This window comes from Zalophus californianus, chromosome 5 (assembly GCF_009762305.2).
Source record: "Zalophus californianus isolate mZalCal1 chromosome 5, mZalCal1.pri.v2, whole genome shotgun sequence".
Lineage (NCBI taxonomy): Eukaryota > Metazoa > Chordata > Mammalia > Carnivora > Otariidae > Zalophus > Zalophus californianus.
Window position 1 is genome coordinate 31,051,222 of NC_045599.1, and position 19,476 is coordinate 31,070,697.

The 19,476-nt window shown below is 40.1% G+C and overlaps 1 pseudogene; it reads left to right on the top strand.

The window, feature by feature from the left end:
* The first annotated feature begins 12,899 nt into the window (after positions 1-12,899).
* LOC113928601 lies at positions 12,900-13,366 on the top strand (annotated as a pseudogene).
* The last annotated feature ends 6,110 nt before the right edge of the window (positions 13,367-19,476 follow it).

Sequence of the window (19,476 nt, forward strand, 5' to 3'; positions counted from 1 at the left end):
CTTGCAGAGCAGAGAAAGAAGGAGACAGATCATTTTCAGCCTTCCCAAAGCCTTCCAGATTTATCCTGAGGGGCCTCAAGTGGCTTCACCAGACACCTTCAAAACAGCACCAGGCAGGGGGTTCCAGCTCCTCCAAGAGTATATGACATTTGTCCTTGAAATCCATCCACCCAGTTGTGAGGAAGCTCAAGCCACATGGAGAAGCCACATCCAAGTGTTTTGGCCTTAGCTAAACCCCATCTCACAGTCACTGTCAACAGGACAGGAGGAGAAGAGGAGTGTCCTTGTGCTCCACCCAGGCTTGCAGGTGGTCTGTGGGGGAGGTAAAGGATTATGGCTCAAGGCTGCCCACCAAGGTGAATACCAGCTCTCCACTTTCCCTGTCAGCGTGGATCAGGCACCCCACTCTGACCCTTTTACTTTTGTACACCAAGAGGAAGGGATTGGCCATGGTCAAGGGCCTTTAATGAGCCCCTAGCTCCACAACATGGAACCCAACTGGGACCAGAACCCAGACTGATCTCACAGAAAGTGGTAGCCCATGTCACCTACTTCAGCAGCTAGAACAAAACAGGTTGAGGGCCTTTGAGTGTTGGAAAACTTCCTTGCAAGTTCATCGAGAAGATTCACACAAGAAAGTCATACATATAAGTTGACCAAGAAAAACCATGCTGTTAGAAAGGAAGGCCCTGGAGGTGGTGGCTGGCTCAGTCAGTAAAGCATGTGAATCTTGATCTCGGGCTTGTAAGTTCAAGTCCCACTTTGGATTACTTTAAAGTAAAAATTTTAAAAAGAAGGGGGGTGGAGCAGGATGACGGAGGAGTAGGAGACCTGGATTTTGTCTGGTCTCAGCAATTCAGCTGAATAGGGATCAAACCATTCTGAACACCTACGAACTCAACAGGAGATCGAAGAAAAGAATAGCAACAACTCTCTGAACAGAAAAGCGACCACTTTCTGGAAGGTAGGACGGGCAGAGAAGTGAATCCGAGGTGATATTCGGGAGGAGAGACGGCGGGGGGGGGGGGGGGGGGGGGGGGGCCTCCGTAGGCCACTTCTGGCAAGTGAGAGCCGCGGAGCACAAAATCGGAACTTTTAGAAGTCGGCTCCGCTGAGGGACATCGCTCCACTGGCTAAGCTGGGGGTGGAACGCTCGCGGGACAGTGTGGTCTCAGGACCCTTGGGGTCACAGAAAGAACGGGGGTGCCTGAGTGCGGCAGAGCTCCCAGGGATCGGAGCGGGGAAGCCAGCTGCAGAGACGGAGCCGAGGTGCGGGCTCTCAGCTCGGGGTTGCCATAAACTGTGACTGGTGACAGTTGGGCCACTGCTCCTCCAGCAAGGACCCAACAAGCGTCAGATCCGGGGAGACTCCCCTTCCTCCCCCGGAAGGAGCAGCGCGGGAGCGCACCAGAGGGATCTGCTGGGTTTGGAGACTCCACACGGGGTCAGGTGCCAGAGATAGAAACGCTCGGTCACAGGCCGGGTGAGCACAGAGTACGGCCGGAGACAGGGGAGAGGAAGTGACTGACTGCTTTTCTCGGGGGTGCACTGAGGAGTGGGGCCCGAGTTCTCAGCTCCTCACAGGTGGAGATTGGGAGGCCGCCATTTTCACTCTCGTCCTCCAAACCTGCACCAAGAGCTTGCAGGGAACAAAAGCTCCCGAGAGCAAACCCGAGCAGATTACTTAGCCTGGAGGGGCAAGGGCGGAGCAATTCCGCCTCCGGCAAAGTCATTTGGGAACCACGGCAACAGGCCCCTCCCCCAGAAGATCAGCACGAACAGCCAGCCGAGACCAAGTTTACCGATCAAGGAGAACGGGAGAACTCCAGCGCTAGGGGAATACTGCCCATAGAATTCATGGCTTTTTTACCATGATTCATTAGTCTTTCAAAGTTAATTTTTTTTAACTTTTTTTTAATTTTTCTTTTTCCATTTTTCAACCAACGTCTTATCAATCCCTTTTATAAAAAAATTTTTTTTATTTTTCATTTTTAGAGTCATATTCTATCCCTTCATAGTAGTTACCCTTATTTTTGGCATATATATATATATATATATATATATATATATATATATATATATATATAAGTTGTTCTCTCCTTAAAATTTTGAGATACACTTTCTTCTAACATATCAAAATATACCCTAAATCTCTAGTGTATGGCTTTGTTCTAGTCTCCTGCCTGATCACATTCTCTCCCTTTTTTTCTTTCTTTTTTTAATCCTCTTCATTCTTTTTTCAAGCACCTTCTCAATTCTTTTGAAAATTTTTTATAATTTTAATCTTTATACTCATATGCCATCCCTTCATTGTATCAACCCTTATTTTGTATATATATAAGTCTATCTTTCTTTAAAATTTTAGGAGGCACTTTCTTCTAACAGACCAAAATACACCCAAAATCTAGTGTGTGGCACTGATCTATGCACCAGCCTGATCATATTTGATCATATTCTGTTTTTTTGTTTTGTTCTGTTTTTTGTTTGTTTTTATCTTTTTTTTTTTTTTCTCTTTCTTTTTTCTTTCTTTCCCTTTCTTTTCCCCTGGTTTCAGGTCTTTTCTGATTTGTTTAGAGTATATTTTCTGGGGACGTTGTGTTAACCTGTTAGCATTTTGTTCTCTCATTCATCTATTCTCTTCTGGACAAAATAACAAGACGAAAAAAATCACCTCAACAAAAAGAACAAGAGGTAGTACCGTCTGCCAGAGACCTACTCAATACGGACATTAGTACGATGTTGGACCTAGAGTTCAGAATCATGATCTTAAAGATACTAGCTGGGCTTGAAAAAAGCATGGAAGTTATCAGAGAAACCCTTCCTGGAGAAATAAAAGAACTAAAATCTAACCAAATTGAAATCAAAAAGGCTATTAATGAGGTGCAATAAAAAATGGGGGCACTAACTGCTAGGATAAATGAGGCAGAAGAGAGAATTAGTGATATAGAAGACCAAATGATGGAAAATAAAGAAGCTGAGAAAAAGAAACAACTACTGGAGACGAGGGCAGAATTCGAGAGATAAGCGATACCATAAGACGAAACAACATTAGAATAATTGGGATCCCAGAAGAAGAAAAAAGAGAGAGAGGGGCAGAAGGTATATTGGAGCAAATTATAGCACAGAACTTCCCTAATGTGGGGAAGGAAACAGGCATCAAAATCCAGGAAGCACAGAGAACCCCTCTCAAAATCAATAAAAATAGGTCAACACCCCGACATCTAATAGTAAAACTTACGAGTCTCAGAGACAAAGAGAAAATCTTGAAAGCAGCTCAGGAGAAGAGATATGTAACCTATAATGGTAGAAACATTAGATTGGCAACAGACCTATCCACAGAGACGTGGCAGGCCAGAAAGGACTGGCATGATATCTTCAGAGCACTAAACGAGAAAAATATGCAGCCAAGAATACTATATCCAGCTAGGCTATCATTGAAAATTGAAGGAGAGATAAAAAGCTTCCAGGACAAACAAAAACTAAAGGACTTTGCAAACACGAAACCAGCCCTCCAAGAAATATTGAAAGGGGTCCTCTAAGCAAAGAGAGAGCCTAAAAGCAGCATAGACCAGAAAGGAACACAGACAATATACAGTAACAGTCACCTTACAGGCAATACAATGGCACTAAATGCGTATCTTTCAATTGTTACCCTGAATGTAAATGGGCTAAATGCCCCAATCAAAAGACACAGGCTATCAGATTGGATTAAAAAACAAGACCCATCGATATGCTGTCTGCAAGAGACTCATTTTAGACCCAAAGACACCCCCAGATTGAAAGTGAGGGGGTGGAAAACCATTTACCTTGCTAATGGACACCAAAAGAAAGCTGGGGTGGCAATCCTTCTATCAGACAAATTAGATTTTAAGACAAAGACTGTAATAAGAAATGAAGAAGGACACTATATCCTACTAGAAGAGTCTATCCAACAAGAAGATCTAACAGTTACAAATATCTATGCCCCTAACATGGGAGCAGCCAAATATATAAGGCAATTAATAACAAAAGCAAAGAAACACATTGACTACAATACAATAATAGTGGGGGACTTTAACACCCCCCTGACTGAAATGGACAGATCATCTAAGCAAAAGATCAACAAGGAAATAAAGACTTTAAATGACACACTGGACCAAATGGACTTCACAGACATATTCAGAACATTCCATCCCAAAGCAAAGGAATACACATTCTTCTCTAGGACCCATGGAACATTCTCCAGAATAGATCACATCCTAGGTCACAAATCAGGTCTCAACCGGTACCAAAAGATTGGGATTATTCCCTGCATATTTTCAGACCACAATGCTTTGAAACTAGAACTCAATCACAAGAGGAAAGTCGGAAAGAACTCAAATACATGGAGGCTAAAGAGCATCCTACTAAAGAATGAGTGGGTCAACCAGGAAATTAAAGAAGAATTTTAAAAATTCATGGAAACCAATGAAAATGAAAACACAACTGTTCAAAATCTTTGGGATGCAGCAAAGGCAGTCCTAAGAGGAAAGTATATAGCAATACAAGCCTTTCTCAAGAAACAAGAAAGGTCTCAAATACACAACCTAACCCTACACCTAAAGGAGCTAGAGAAAAAACAGCAAATAAAGCCTAAACCCAGCAGGAGAAGAGAAATAATAAAGATCAGAGCAGAAATCAATGAACTAGAAACCAAAAGAACAGTAGAACAGATAAAAGAAACTAGGAGCTGGTTCTTTGAAAGAATTAACAAGATTGATAAACCCCTGGCCAGACATATCAAAAAGAAAAGAGAAAGGACCCAAATCAACAAAATCATGAATGAAAGAGGAGAGATCACAACCAACACCAAAGACATACAAACAATTATAAGAACATATTATGAGCAACTCTATGCCAGCAAATTAGGTAACCTGGAAGAAATGGATGCATTCCTAGAGATGTATCAACTACCAAAATTGAACCAGGAAGAAATAGAAAACCTGAACAGACCATAACCACTAAGGAAATTGAAGCTGTCATCAAAAATCTCCCAAAAAACAAAAGCCCAGGGCCAGATGGCTTCCCAGGGGAATTCTACCAAACATTTAAAGAAGAATTAATACCTATTCTCCTGAAACTGTTCCAAAACATAGAAATGGAAGGAAAACTTCCAAACTCATTTTATGAGGCCACCATGACCTTGATCCCCAAACCAGACAAAGACCCCATCAAAAAGGAGAATTACAGACCATATCCTTGATGAACATGGATGCAAAAATTCTCACCAAAATACTAGCCAATAAGATCCAACAGTACATTAAAAGGATTATTCACCACGACCAAGTGGGATTTATCCGTGGGCTGCAAGGTTCAACATTCACAAATCAATCAACGTGATACAATATATTAACAAAAGAAAGAACAAGAATCATATGATCCTCTCAATAGATGCAGAAAAAGCATTTGACAAAGTACAGCATCCTTTCTTGATCAAAACTCTTCAGAGTATAGGGATAGAGGGTACATACCTCAATATCATAAAAGCCATCTACGAAAAACCTACAGCGAATATCATTCTCAATGGGGAAAAGCTGAGAGCTTTCCCCCTAAGGTCAGGAACGCGGCAGGGATGTCCACTCTCACCACTGCTATTCAACATAGTATTAGAAGTCCTAGCCACAGCAATCAGACAACAAAAAGAAATCAAAGGCATCCAAATCGGCAGAGAGGAAGTCAAACTCTCACTCTTTGCAGATGATATGATACTTTATGTGGAAAACCCAAAAGACTCCACCCCAAAACTGCTAGAACTCATACAGGAATTCAGTAAAGTGGCAGGATATAAAATCAATGCACAGAAATCAGTGGCATTCCTATACACCAACAACAAGACAGAAGAGAGAGAAATTAAGGAGTCGATCCCATTTACAATTGCACCCAAAACCATAAGATACCTAGGAATAAACCTAACCAAAGAGGCAAAGAATCTGTACTTAGAAAACTATAAAATACTCATGAAAAAAATTGAGGAAGACACAAAGAAATGGAAAAACATTCCATGCTCATGGATTGGAAGAACATTGTGAAGATGTCAATGCTATCTAGAGCAATCTACACATTTAATGCAATCCCCATTCAAATACCATCCACTTTTTTCAAAGAAATGGAACAAAGAATCCTAAAATTTGTATGGAACCAGAAGAGACCCCGAATAGCCAGAAGAATGTTGAAAAACCAAAGCAAAGCCGGCGGCATCACAATTCCAGACTTCAAGCTCTATTACAAAGCTGTCATCATCAACACAGTATGATACTGGCACAAAAACAGACACATCGATCAATGGAACAGAATCGAGAGCCCAGAAATGGACCCTCAACTCTATGGTCAACTCATCTTTGACAAAGCAGGAAAAAATGTCCAATGGAAAAAAGACAGTCTCTTCAACAAATGGTGTTGGGAAAATTGGACAGCCACATGCAGAAGAGTGAAACTGGACCATTTCCAAATGGTCCACACACAAAAATAGACTCCAAATGGTTGAAAGACCTAAACATGAGACAGGAGTCCATCAAAATCCTAAAGGAGAACACAGGCAGCAACCTCTTCGACCTCAGCCGCAGCAACTTCTTCCTAGAAACATCGCCAAAGGCAAAGAAGGCAAGGGCAAAAATGAACTATTGGGATTTCATCAAGATAAAAAGCTTCTGCACAGCAAATGAAACAGTCCACAAAACCAAAAAGTCCACCACCAAAACCAAAACCAAAAACCAACCGACAGAATGGGAGAAAATAGTTGCAAATGACATATCAGATAAAGGGCTAGTATCCAAAATCTATAAAGAACTTATCAAACTCAACACCCAAAGAACAAATAACCCAATCAAGAAATGGGCAGAAGACATGAACAGACATTTTTCCAAAGAAGACATCCCATGGCCAACAGACACATGAAAAAGTGCTCAACATCGCTCGGCATCAGGGAAATCCAAATCAAAACCTCAATGAGATACCACCTCACACCAGTCAGAATGGCTAAAATGAACAAGTCAGGAAATGACAGATGTTGGCGGGGATGTGGAGAAAGGGGAACCCTCCTACACTGTTAGTGGGAATGCAAGCTGGTGCAATCACTCTGGAAAACAGTATGGAGGTTCCTCCAAAAGTTGAAAATAGAGCTACCATACGATCCAGCAATTGCACTACTGGGTATTTACCCCCAAGATACAAATGTAGGGATCCGAAGGGGTATGTGCACCCCTATGTTTATAGCAGCAATGTCCACAATAGCCAAACTGTGGAAAGAGCCAAGATGTCCATCGACAGATGAATGGATAAAGAAGATGTGCTATATATACACAATGGAATATTATGCAGCCATCGAAAGAAATGAGATCTTGCCATTTGCAACGACGTGGATGGAACTGGAGGGTGTTATGCTGAGTGAAATAAGTCAATCAGAGAAAGACATGTATCATATGACCTCACTGATATGAGGAATTCTTAATCTCAGGAAACAAACGGAGGGTTGCTGGAGTGGTGGGGGGGTGGGAGGGATGGGGTGGCTGGGTGATAGACATTGGGCAGGGTATGTTCTATGGTGAGCACTGTGAATTGTGCAAGACTGTTGAATCACAGATCTGTACCTCTGAAACAAATAATGCAATATATGGTAAGAAAAAAAAAAGAAGAAGAAGATAGCAGGAGGGGAAGAATGAAGGGGAGTAAATCAGAGGGGGAGACGAACCATGAGAGACGATGGACTCTGAAAAACAAACTGAGGGTTCTAGAGGGGAGGGGGGTGGGGGGATGAGTTAGTCTGATGGTGGGTATTAAAGAGGGCACGTTCTGCGTTGAGTACTGGGTGTTATGCACAAACAACGAATCATGGAACACTACATCAAAAACTAATGATGTAATGTATGTTGATTAACATAACAATAAAAAATTTAAAGAAAAAAAAGAAAAAGCAGAACACATGCAGAAACTCAGAAAAAAAATTTTTTTTAAAAGAAAAGAAAGGAAGGCCCTGGAGAAAAATAGCTCAAATGTCTTTTCACCAAGAATTAATTGATTGACTAATTAATTCCAAATAGCATCACTATTTACACTTAGTAAAAACTAAAACTAAAAACTAAAACTAAAAATCAAGTAGATATACAATATGTTTACTAATCATTTCTGTAGTTAGATGTTTAGACTGCCTCAAAGTTTTCCATATTATAAGTGCACTGTGATAAAACTTTGTACTTTGGATTATTTCTTTATGCCAGATTCCTAAAAGTGGATCTGTCAGGTCAAAGGTTATAAACATTTTTACTATGCCTGATATTCTTGATGAATTCTTCAGTATCTTTTGGCTCTGGGGTATTAGAATTCTACTGCTAAAAATGGAATCCCCTCCCGGTAAACATTCTTTAAGGCAGACAGATTAGTAAGAAATAGTCAAGGAAGCACACTCCAGGAATCCCAGTTCTATCACTTGCTTACTGCGTGGACATAAACAAGTTACTGAACCCTTCTGAGACAATGTACGTAAAGCACTGGGTCTGGCACAAAGTGAGGGCTCAAAAATGCTAATCACTGTTGTCTTTAGATTACTAAAAAGGATATGAATCATAATTCAAAAAGCCAAGAATTATCCTCAAATAACAGAGTAAGAATAAACATAAAACAAATGACAAAATAATACTCTTTTACCTAGATTATAAGTAAGCAGCTTCATTTACTATGAATACTATTCACATCACTGTGGTTATTACATATAAATAAAAATAAATACCATATTAATGAGTGCTTATTCTCTTTAAAAGCTTTACATACACAGTCCCATTTAAGACTCACAACAACCCTATATGGTGGTAATAACAACAGCTAATACTTTCCAACTGCTTTTACTATGTGTCATGCATGGTTCTAGGTAATAACATTAATCCTTATACAACCTGTGAAAAGGGACTTCTCATTTTACTATTATTCTCATTTTACAGACAATATAATCAAGGCACACAAAGGTTAAATAACCTGTCCAAGATTATATAGCAATAAGGTAGGTATCATTATGCCCATTTTATGGATAAGAAAACTGAGACTTATGATAATTACCTGTAAAGGTAAGTAACTAGGCCAAGCTTTGAACCAATATCTGTGAGACCATCAAGTCACAAGCTCTTATTCTGCCACCTTTATATGGATTCACTTGTACAGAGAACACCCTGCACAAGATAGCAAATGTTTAAGGTTGGCTTCCCTCAATCCCACCTTCTTTTGCCTTCAGCTGTGGTAAACTGAGAATGGCTTCATTTGAACACTGCCTCTGAGAAGAATATAATTGGGAAGACAACCCTCATGCAAAAGCCCATATAATGAAAGGGGTCTTTAAGTGGATTCTTTCCCTCTCCTGACACATTATCTGCTGCAGTCCTAGCATGCATCCCTCAGAGTTTCTAATGCCTACCTTTCAGATACTTGGCGATTCCTAATGAGGTTCTTCTGGCAAAGCTGCTTCAAAAGATTTTTGGAGTGCCTCAGAAAGCCCTCAAAATTCTCACCAGTGGGAGAAACAAAGCTGTTTCAAGCCTCCCAAAACACCTTGAAAATATTCACATTTGCAAAGGGACTGAACCCACAGGAAGAAAGCTGGATTAAAGTCCTAACTCTTGAATGAACTAATTGTTTAATCATGAACAAATTATTTCCCTTCCCTGTGCCTCAGTTTCCTCTCCTGTGATGAGAAGTTGGATTAGCTGGTTTTCCAGGGCCACTAAGAGCTCTGATTCAAGGAAGAAAACAAACGTGAACTTGGAGTCTATAGCAGTGAAATCCCAGGAGGGCAAGAGTTGTATGAAAGCCCAAAGCTCAGAATAGATTTGCAACCATTAACCAAGACCTGCCAGGGCTGGATTAACTCCCACAGTAGGGGCAGTGCCCTGAGATTCAGAGTTAAGAATGTGAGTCCTTTGAGAAATTATTTAATGTGGAGTTGAAGGATTCGGTGGAGTGAGAAATGCAGGCAGTGGCAAAGGAATAAAACCTGTTCACCTTTGCAGGGCAGAGCTAAGCAGCATCCAAATCCCTTTCCTATTTTTTCCCCCCGTGCTAAAGACAGGAGCAAAGACAGGATCCTGCTGCCACCTTGTGGCATACTGGGCAGTTTAGAAAGAAGGGTTTACTTAATCTGGGTCCCCCAGTCTAAATGCCCCTCAGGAGACCACAGCCTCCTCCTCCCTTACAATTACAGAGTCTGATAACTCATGGAAACACTTTCAACCCTATTATCTCATTTCATTCTCCCAAAAACTATGTGGAATAGCGGGAAGAAGTTAAAGCTCCATTTTAAGAAAGAAGAAACTACATCACTTGCCTAAAGTCACACAGTTACTAACAGGTAAAATTTGCACCCACACCTCCTGACTCTGAATCAGGCGATTTGTTGACTCCATTGTGCAGGGTGGGGATGAAACAGGTTTAGGTATGCTCTCTCTAGGACTAGGAATTTGAGAGAGGGAGGTTTATGAAGAGGAAAGCTCAATTGGCCAAAGACCGTAATTAGGCTGCATGTCTATAGAAAAAGGCATCCAAATAAGCCTGGATTCCTGCCTTCCTTCCTAGTAGCACATTCTTGGCTAACATCTCTGGGCCTCTCCAGCTGCTCCACCTTCCTCGGCTCCCCAGCCCAGACCAGCCATGGTGGCTCAAGACTTATTTATAGCTAAAAGCTGAACACCAAGTGGATCCCAGTCAAGGGAGTCACAACACCCAGAAATCCACAAGAACTACTGGGAGTGCTGTTCTGTTCCTGCATTAGAGCTCATAATATTGGTGGCTCAGTTCAAATTTTCTTGTGTTTCAGAGGGAAGCCCAGTTGGCTTGTCCCATAATGGTGTCATGCTCACTGAAACCTGAAGGGCAAAGTTGGGGTTGTAGGATTCATCAACTGGCATATAGGTATGGCCTCAAATTAATCTGAGACTTTCCAGTTTCTCCAAGGCAACCATAACTTCTCTGATATAGAATTGCAAAGCCCAGTGCCTGAACTTCCCACTACCATAGATATTCCTTTAGTTTCACTCATTTATTCATTCACTAAGTGAATAGAGCACATTCACTAAATGAAAAGGACACTGTGACAAACCCTTTAAGACTTTGTTGCCTAGTGGTGAAAAGAGGGAAATAAGGAAAGAAAATCATTATAACTGCATGTGAGATGTAAATATTAAGTGTCTGAGGGGCGCCTGGGTGGCTCAGTCAGTTAATTGTCTGACTCTTGGTTTCAGCTCAGGTCATGATCTCATGGGTCCTGGGATCAAGCCTGGTGTCCCACTCTGCACTCACTGGGGAGTCTGCTTAAAGATTATCTCCATCTGCCTCTCCCCCACCTCCCTAACAGATGAATCTTTTTAAAAAAAAAGAGGGGGGTTGTGAGAGTCAAGTGATATAAATGTATGCAAAGCACCTGGCTTTGTGCCCAACACATGGTAAAGACTTAATAAACAGCCACTGATATTCTTCATTATCTCTATGCCGTTGATCATGTTTCCTTTGCCAGACATTCCCTTCACCTTCTCAAACTGTTTTAACCCCTATTTCTCCTTTAGAGCCATCACAAGTCTCTTCACTTGAGTGCCTCAGGTTATGCTGTCTCCCCGTGAGTGCTCAGAACTTTTGTTCACATCTCCTTTACTGTATTCATGTGATATCAATATGTATTTGTTTGTAAGTCTGTCTTTCAGGTCTGAGAGACTCCAGAGGACAGAAGCTAGGTCTTACTCATTCTGCCCTAGCACCTAACAATAGTATATGACTCAGTATATGAAATTATTATTAAATAAAAAATTGTATGAGCTAAACCTTAAATCAATAAATAGCAATTAAAGTATATCTTTGGATGGCTTTCTGAATGTGAATACTAACTTATTAATGTTGTACATGAAATTACCGGAACCCATGAGGATTGATTATCAAGGATTAACCTCTAATATGAACTGACTGGACATAAGCGGGTCAAAATTTTATTACGGGAGGTTGGGGTGGATGTGTAGATAAATGAAAGGATCCTGGAACCCAGGTGACAGCTCAGGAAACGGGTGCAGGACTTCCTTGGGTAGCCAGGGACATTTTGGGAGCATTCAGTGGGGAAGTGAAAGGAATCACTTTAAGAGTAGATAAGAGAGACGGGGCACCTGGACGGCTCAGTCAGTTAAGTGTCTGCCTTCGGTTCAGGTCATGATCCCAGGGTTCTGGGATTGCGCCCCTCATCGGGCTCCCTGCACAGTGGAGAGCCTGCTTCTCCCTCTCCTTCTGCTGCTCCCCTTGCTTGTTCTTTCTCTCTCTCTCTGTCAAATAAATAAATTTTTTTAAAAGAGTATATAAGAGAGGTCCTCCGCTCCTCCCCATTCAAAGATAGCTACATCTTCTGGTGTAGAGCCAACCACATCTCTAAGGCACAATGGTGGAGGCTGGAGTAAGGGGATTTAACTGTATTGGGCACCTGGTCACCAGGGCTAGTTTTAATTCTGGCAAAGTCGGTACTGTCACCATCAATGACCTGTTCATTGTCACCAACTACATGGTCCACATGTTCCAGTATGATTCCACCCACAGCAAATTCAATGGCACAGTCAAGGCTGAGAACAGGAAACTTGTCATCAATGGGAAGCCCATTTCCATCTTCCAGAATCAAGATCCCACCAACATCAAATGGGATGATGCTGGTTCTGAGTATGTTGTGGAGTCCACTGGGGTCTTCACCATCATGGAGAAGGCTGGGCTCACTTGAAGGGTGTGGCTAAGAGCGTTATCATCTCTGCCCCTTCTGCTGATGCCCCCATGTCAGTGAAGGGCATGAACCATGAAAAGTTTGACAACTCTCTCAAGATGATAAGCAATGCCTCCTGCACCACCTACTTCTTGGCCCCCTCTGGCTCCCCATCTATGACAACTCTGGCATCATGGAGGAACTCATGACCACAGTCCAAGCTATCAATGTCACCCAGAAGACCGGGGATGATCCCTCTGGGAAGCTGTGGTATGATGTCTGAAGGGCTACCCGGAACATCATTCCTGCTTCTACTGGTGCTGCCAAGGCTGGGGCAAAGGTCATCTCTCAACTGAATGAGAAGCTCACTGGCATGGCATTCAGTGGCCCACCCTCACCCAGTCAGTAGTGGATCTGACCTGCCACCTGGATGAAGCTGCCAAATATGATGATATCAAGACGGTGGTGAAGCAAGGATTGAAGGGTCCCCTCAAGGGCATCCTGGGCTACACTGATGACCAGGTTGTCTCCTGCAACTTTAACAGTGACACCCACTCTTCCACCTTTGATGCTGGAGCTGGCATTACTCTCAATGACTACTATGTCAAGCTCATTTCCTGGTATGACAATGAATTTGACTACAGCACTTAGGCGGTGGACCTTATGGTCCACATGGTCTCCAAGGAGTAAGAGCCCCCAGACCACCAGCCTCAGCGAGAACAAGAGGAAGAGAGAGGACCTCAGCTGCTGTAGAGTTCTTGCCCCAATTTATCCCCTAACACACTGAGAACCTCCCAACCTCTACCCAATTTCCATCCCAGACACCCTGAAGAAGGGGAGTGGCTTGAGGAGCCCTAACTTGTCATGTACCATCAATAAAATATACTGCCCCCAGACCAAAAAAAAAAAAAAAAAGAGAGTGGGTGAGAGAGATTGAAGGATGGAAAAAAAGAGGAAGATAAAAGAGAAATATCACAATTTTTCCATCAAGGTCCTAAAAGGAAGACAATACAACCTCTCATGTAGAAGGTCATCATGTACTCTAGAAGAGTCAATCTAGATTAGAGCTTTCTGCCTGCTGGTGATGAAACCATTCTTTATCTGCTGAGAAGCAATTTTATCTTTCATCACAACAGAAAAAAAAGTCTCCAAATCCTTTTAAGGTACCTTTATTCCTTCAAATATTTTTCTGGTCTCACTGACCTTCTCCAGCTCCAATTACATGATATTGTCCCACAGCTTACCACTAATGCTCTATTCATTGTTTTGCTTTGCCTTTTTTCAGTCTTTTTTTTTCTGTGCTTTATTTTGGATAGCTTCCATCGTTATGCCTTCAAGTATCTAATCTGTTTTTCTACTGTGTCTATTAATCCCATCCAACCTACTTCTCATCTCAAATATTTTTATTTCCTAAATTTGGGTCTTTGTTTTATAGCTTCCATTTTTTCTCCTTATTATACTCACCTTTTCTTCCACCTCTTTAACAAGTGAAGCATATTTATAATAGCTGTTTTAATATCTTTGTCTACTCATTCTATGCTCTCATCTCTGGAATTCTATTTCTATTAATGGAATTTTATCCATGTTATGAATGTATGATCCTGTTTCTTGGCATGTCCTGTAATTTTTCATTAGAAGCCAGACATTACGTCATTTCCTTTCCTTTAGAGATCACAATCATGTGATAACTGTTGTCCAATGTCTAAAATACTGTTTTATATATCTTCTTGGGTTTTTTTGGTCATTTAAGGTGAGAAGTAAATTCTCTTCCTGATACTCTGTCATGGCTGGAATTGGAAGGCCTTACAACCCTAAGTAAATTAATGCATTAAGCTTCAATGACTGCTAACATCACAATAAATTAGATAATCGGAAATCATTTGTAGAGATAGAGATAATCATGTGCCTCCTGATGACACATCATTTATGAAGTAGTTTTGCAAAAAAAGTATATATCAAATTTGAATCTGATCAAGCCTCTAGATGTAACTACCAATTTATAGGATATACAGAAGACAGAGGAATATCTTAAACTACACCACAATGATACAATCAACAAAATCAAAATTGCAGGAAACTCTGTAGAACAAACAACCAGTTTTTTTTCAACAATTTAAATTCTAAGAAAACTTAAAAGGCAGAAAGAAAGCTATAGGTTAAAAGAGACTTAACATATCAATGTAATGTGTGGACCTCATGTGGATACTGACTCAAGCAAATAAACTCTGAGAAAAAATTTAGGATACTTATGAAACAACTGGAAATTCATATTCAAACCAGACAAGCTAGTTGATGGTATTAAAGAATCATTATTAATTTGTGGTAATGGTATTCCGATTTTTTTTATTATTTTCTCTCTTAGAGAAACATTCTGGCATATTTATAGATGAAATAATATGATGTTTAATAAGACAAGTCACATATAGGTAATCATAGAAGCTGACTGATACATACATTTGAAATTTTCTATTATAAAAGAATTTAAAAATTATTCAAGAGTTATAAAATTGAGGTATGGATTTTAAATTTGGCTCTGACACCACTCTGCTCTGTGCCTATGGACTACTCACTTCTCTCTAGGCTTCAGCTCTCTCTATAAAATATGACATATAAAACCCATCCCAATATACTTTCCATTATATCCACTTATGACCTATGTGATAAGGGAAAGTTACTTAACCTTTTTAAGCTTCAGTTTCCTTACCTATAAAAGGCAATGAAAGTGGTAGCAAATTTTTAGGGCTACTATGTGGGTTAAGTTAGGTAATATATGTTAAAGCCCACATCATAGTGCCTGGTACAAAGTAAGCACTCAGTAATTATCATCTATTATCATTATTAGTATTATTATTATCTTGCTGCATCTAAAAGATACTAATGGTTGAATTCTGTACACTTTTTTAAATTACTCTATATTTTACTTTCTTATCCCTTCCTTCTCCATATCTTCTTTCTGAAACTTTCCCTCTAAAATTCTATAGAACAATGTGCCCAATGGCACAAGCCAGGAGAGAAAGAGCTTGGCTCTCCTTCCCAGGGAGAGTCACTGCTGTGGGCCTGGAAAAACGGAGGTGCCACTTTCATCATATTCAGAATATAGTATGCAGCTGCTCTTCTGGTATGCCACACATCCTGAGGTTGCTCCCAAGGGCTAAAAACAGAGCTCAGGCGATCAGCCCATTGCAGCCAAGATCATTCTTTTTCAAGGTGGCCCCATTTCAAATAAAATGGGCACTTTATATGTATCCCTTTTCTAGCTAAGAGTTGGTCTTCCCTCCCAGTTTGTGGCCTACTTGAGGACAAGGACTGTGTCTAGTTTATCTTTAGAGCTTATGCTCCTAGCTAAGTATCTGGGACAGAGCAGGTACTCAGTTCTTGCTGCATGAGGAAATTACTTGTCTATTCTTTTATTTGGAGTGGGGCAGAAACAGGAAAGGAACATGGATAGACATGCAGAAAACCAATGTTGGATGGATCTTTCTAACAGTCTTTATCAGGGAGTACAAACTTGTTCATAACTTCCAATTCATTTCTTCTCTTTCCCACTACTCATCTTCTCATAACTTTCCTCCACTCCCATGAACTACTTATAGTTCCCCAAATATATGCCAAATATTCTTCCTTCTGATGGTGTGTTCAAATTATTCCCTCCACCTATTAATATCCCTCCCCCAACTCCCTTACCTTCGCTCTTAACATGTACATCCTTCAAGACTTGGTTTCAGCATCCCCTCTCCCATGAAGCTTTTCTCAACCACTGTAGCTGAAAGGATTATCTTCCTGATTTCCTTTAACACTTTACATTTAGCTTGAGGTAGTCATAATAATCTATCAGACGGTGTGGTTGGTTGTATAGGTTTCACAATTTTTACAAGGTTGAGGGCAAGAATCATATTTGAATTTCTTTGGCATCCAGCATAGTGCTTTGTATCCACCAGGCAACTAATGAGTGTTTGTGCACTTACTGGCTAAACGTGGCAGAATAAGAAGTATAATCATTCAACCAAATTTAAAATATAAAATAAGTGAGCCTTTAAAAGTGTGTTTTACCTGTAAGATTTTTCCTTAAAAAATTAACATATTGTTTTGAAGTTTTGCTATTATCTGTTTTATTCGACAATATCCCCTACTCCTAGAAACCTAAGGAAAAACTGTCATGAGGCATATGTATTTTCTTAATGAAATGAATTCAAGAGAAAAATGCACAATATTAAAAAAAATAGTAATTTGACGTTTTCTTCAAATTTCAGGGTAAGACAGACTGGGGTATTAAAAAAAAAAAAATCAAGACTCACTAGACAATTGTATTAATATTGGCCAAGCCCTTGGTTTTTCCAAATATCCCCAAACTACTTCTCAGCAGACTTACAGGACACGAAGGAGAGGGAGGAGTTGAGAAACCATAAAATATTAAATAACTTCAGGCTACTATACTTCTCAAAAGTAAGCGCCAGGATAGAAGTAAATCTCATTTCTTTAAAATTAAAGATGAGCTGAGGCTTCCTTGCTACTTATCCAATTGCTTTATTTGCCCTTCTAGATGATACACTGTAGCACTGTCATCGTATATTTACCACTTTGTGGCACTTTCCTCTTCTTCATTCCTTCTAGATCAAAGATTAAGACATATAAACCAATGACATCTCTCACCACCCACCACCCCATCCCCAGCAAACAAGTTCAAGGTGGCCTTATCCATGCCATTTCTTAAAGTAATATTTTATTGCTGGAACTCAGTTAGATCATCTAGCCCAACTTTTCCATTTTACCCATGAGAACTGAAGTCTAGAGAGAGTGTATTACTTGTTCAAGGTCACCCAGATAGTGTCAGACCCCATAAAAGAATCTCCTTTTCTTAACTCCCAGTTCTCAACATTATACCCAACAAATGTCTGGGCACACAGACGGCCATTAACAAATATTTTCTTGAAGTGAAGTGAATTTAATTTCTTCTTCTTTGACAGAACTACCTGGCCACTCCGCATAATGTGGAAGGAAGGGGTTAAAGTGCTGTTCTGAATGCTATGGCTTAAAAGGCAGTGTGGTATGGACTCTGGAGTAGGCATCCTGAGTTCTGATTTGGGATCTGCCACTGCCCATCCTTATGACCTTGGGAAAATTGCTTTACATTTCTTAGTCTCAGCTTCCTCACTCGTAAAATGAAGGTAATCACAGAAACCACGTCAAAGCGTTGTTTATTCATTCAGTAACATTGGTTCAACACTTGCTCTTAAGCAGGTAGATGCTGGGGATACAACAACAGACATGAAATAAAAGATCATACCCCGAGGAGCTATCATTCTATTAGGTTAAAGGATATATCCAAATAAAATGCCCGGTACAGAGTCTGGCACCTAAGAATTGTTCAATAAATGCTACTTGTTATTATCATTATTATTAAAAATGTATTGTATATCCACATTTAAAAAGCAAATCAGCAAATAAATCTTACAAGCTGAAAGCTCCAAGCAAGATTTGAGGGTATAAAACAGCTCACATGGCAGTGTTTCACAAAGACAGATATCACCATGGCAATATTTTTCTGAGTTCCTTAAGAACACTTGCTGGATGCTGTGGAAGGTTCAGGCATGGTCTTGAAAACCCCATGTAAAGGGCATCATATAGTAGGTGGAGAAAATACTCTCCAGTTTATGTCTGAAAAAGATAACTTCCTCTATAGAATCATTTGATAAACCTTAATGTACAAAATCTTAAATCAAGAAACATAAACTAAGAGATAATTACTTATATTACAATGGGAGTCATCTTTTCAATGGCCAGCTTTCTTAACATATTAAAAAAATGATGTACCACATGATTAACAAGCACATGAAAAGATACTCAACATCCTTAGTCATGAGGGAAATGCAAATCAAAACCAAAATGAGGTACCACTTCACACCTACTGGGATGGCAAATAATTTTTTACATGGAAAGTAACAAGGTTAGAGAGGAGGTGGAGAAATTGGAACCCTCGTATGTTGCTGATAGGCACATAAAATAGTTTAGTCTCTGTGGAAAACAATTTGGCAGTTCTTCAAATGTTAAACACAGAATTACCATATAAGGCTGCTATTCCACTTCTAGATATAAACCAAAAAGAACTGAAAACAGGTACTTCAACAAGCGAGATGTACATGTATGTTCATGGAAACACTATTCACAGTAGCCAAAAAGTGGAAATATCCATTAATGGGTGGCCCGATGTCCATTAATGGGTGAATGATAAAGAAGATGTGGTATATACATACAATGTAGTATTACCCAGCCATAAAAAGAAATGGATTACTGATATATGCTACAACATGGATAGATCTCCAATATATTACACTAAGAAGCCAGATACAAAAGATCACATGTACTGTAAGAGTACATTTATATGAACTAGGTAGAATAGATAAATGCATAAAAAAAGAAAGCAGATGGGGTAGAGGCCAGGGGCTTTGGGGAGGGCAGAATAAGGAGAAACTGCTTAACAGATAAAGGGTTTTACTTTAGAGTGATAGAAATGTTTTAGAACTAGACAGAGATGTAGTTGTTCAACATTGTGAATGTATTAAATGCCACTGCATTGTTCACTTCAGAACAGTTTTATAACAAACCTTCCAAAAAAATAAAAGGTTAGTTTTAGGTTACATGAAATTAATCTCAGTAAGTTTAAAAAAAAAAAAAGATACTGTCCACGTGTCCTATAACATATAAAAGTATATTGGGGACCTGGGTGGCTCAGTCAGTTAGGCATCTGACTCTTGATTTCAGCT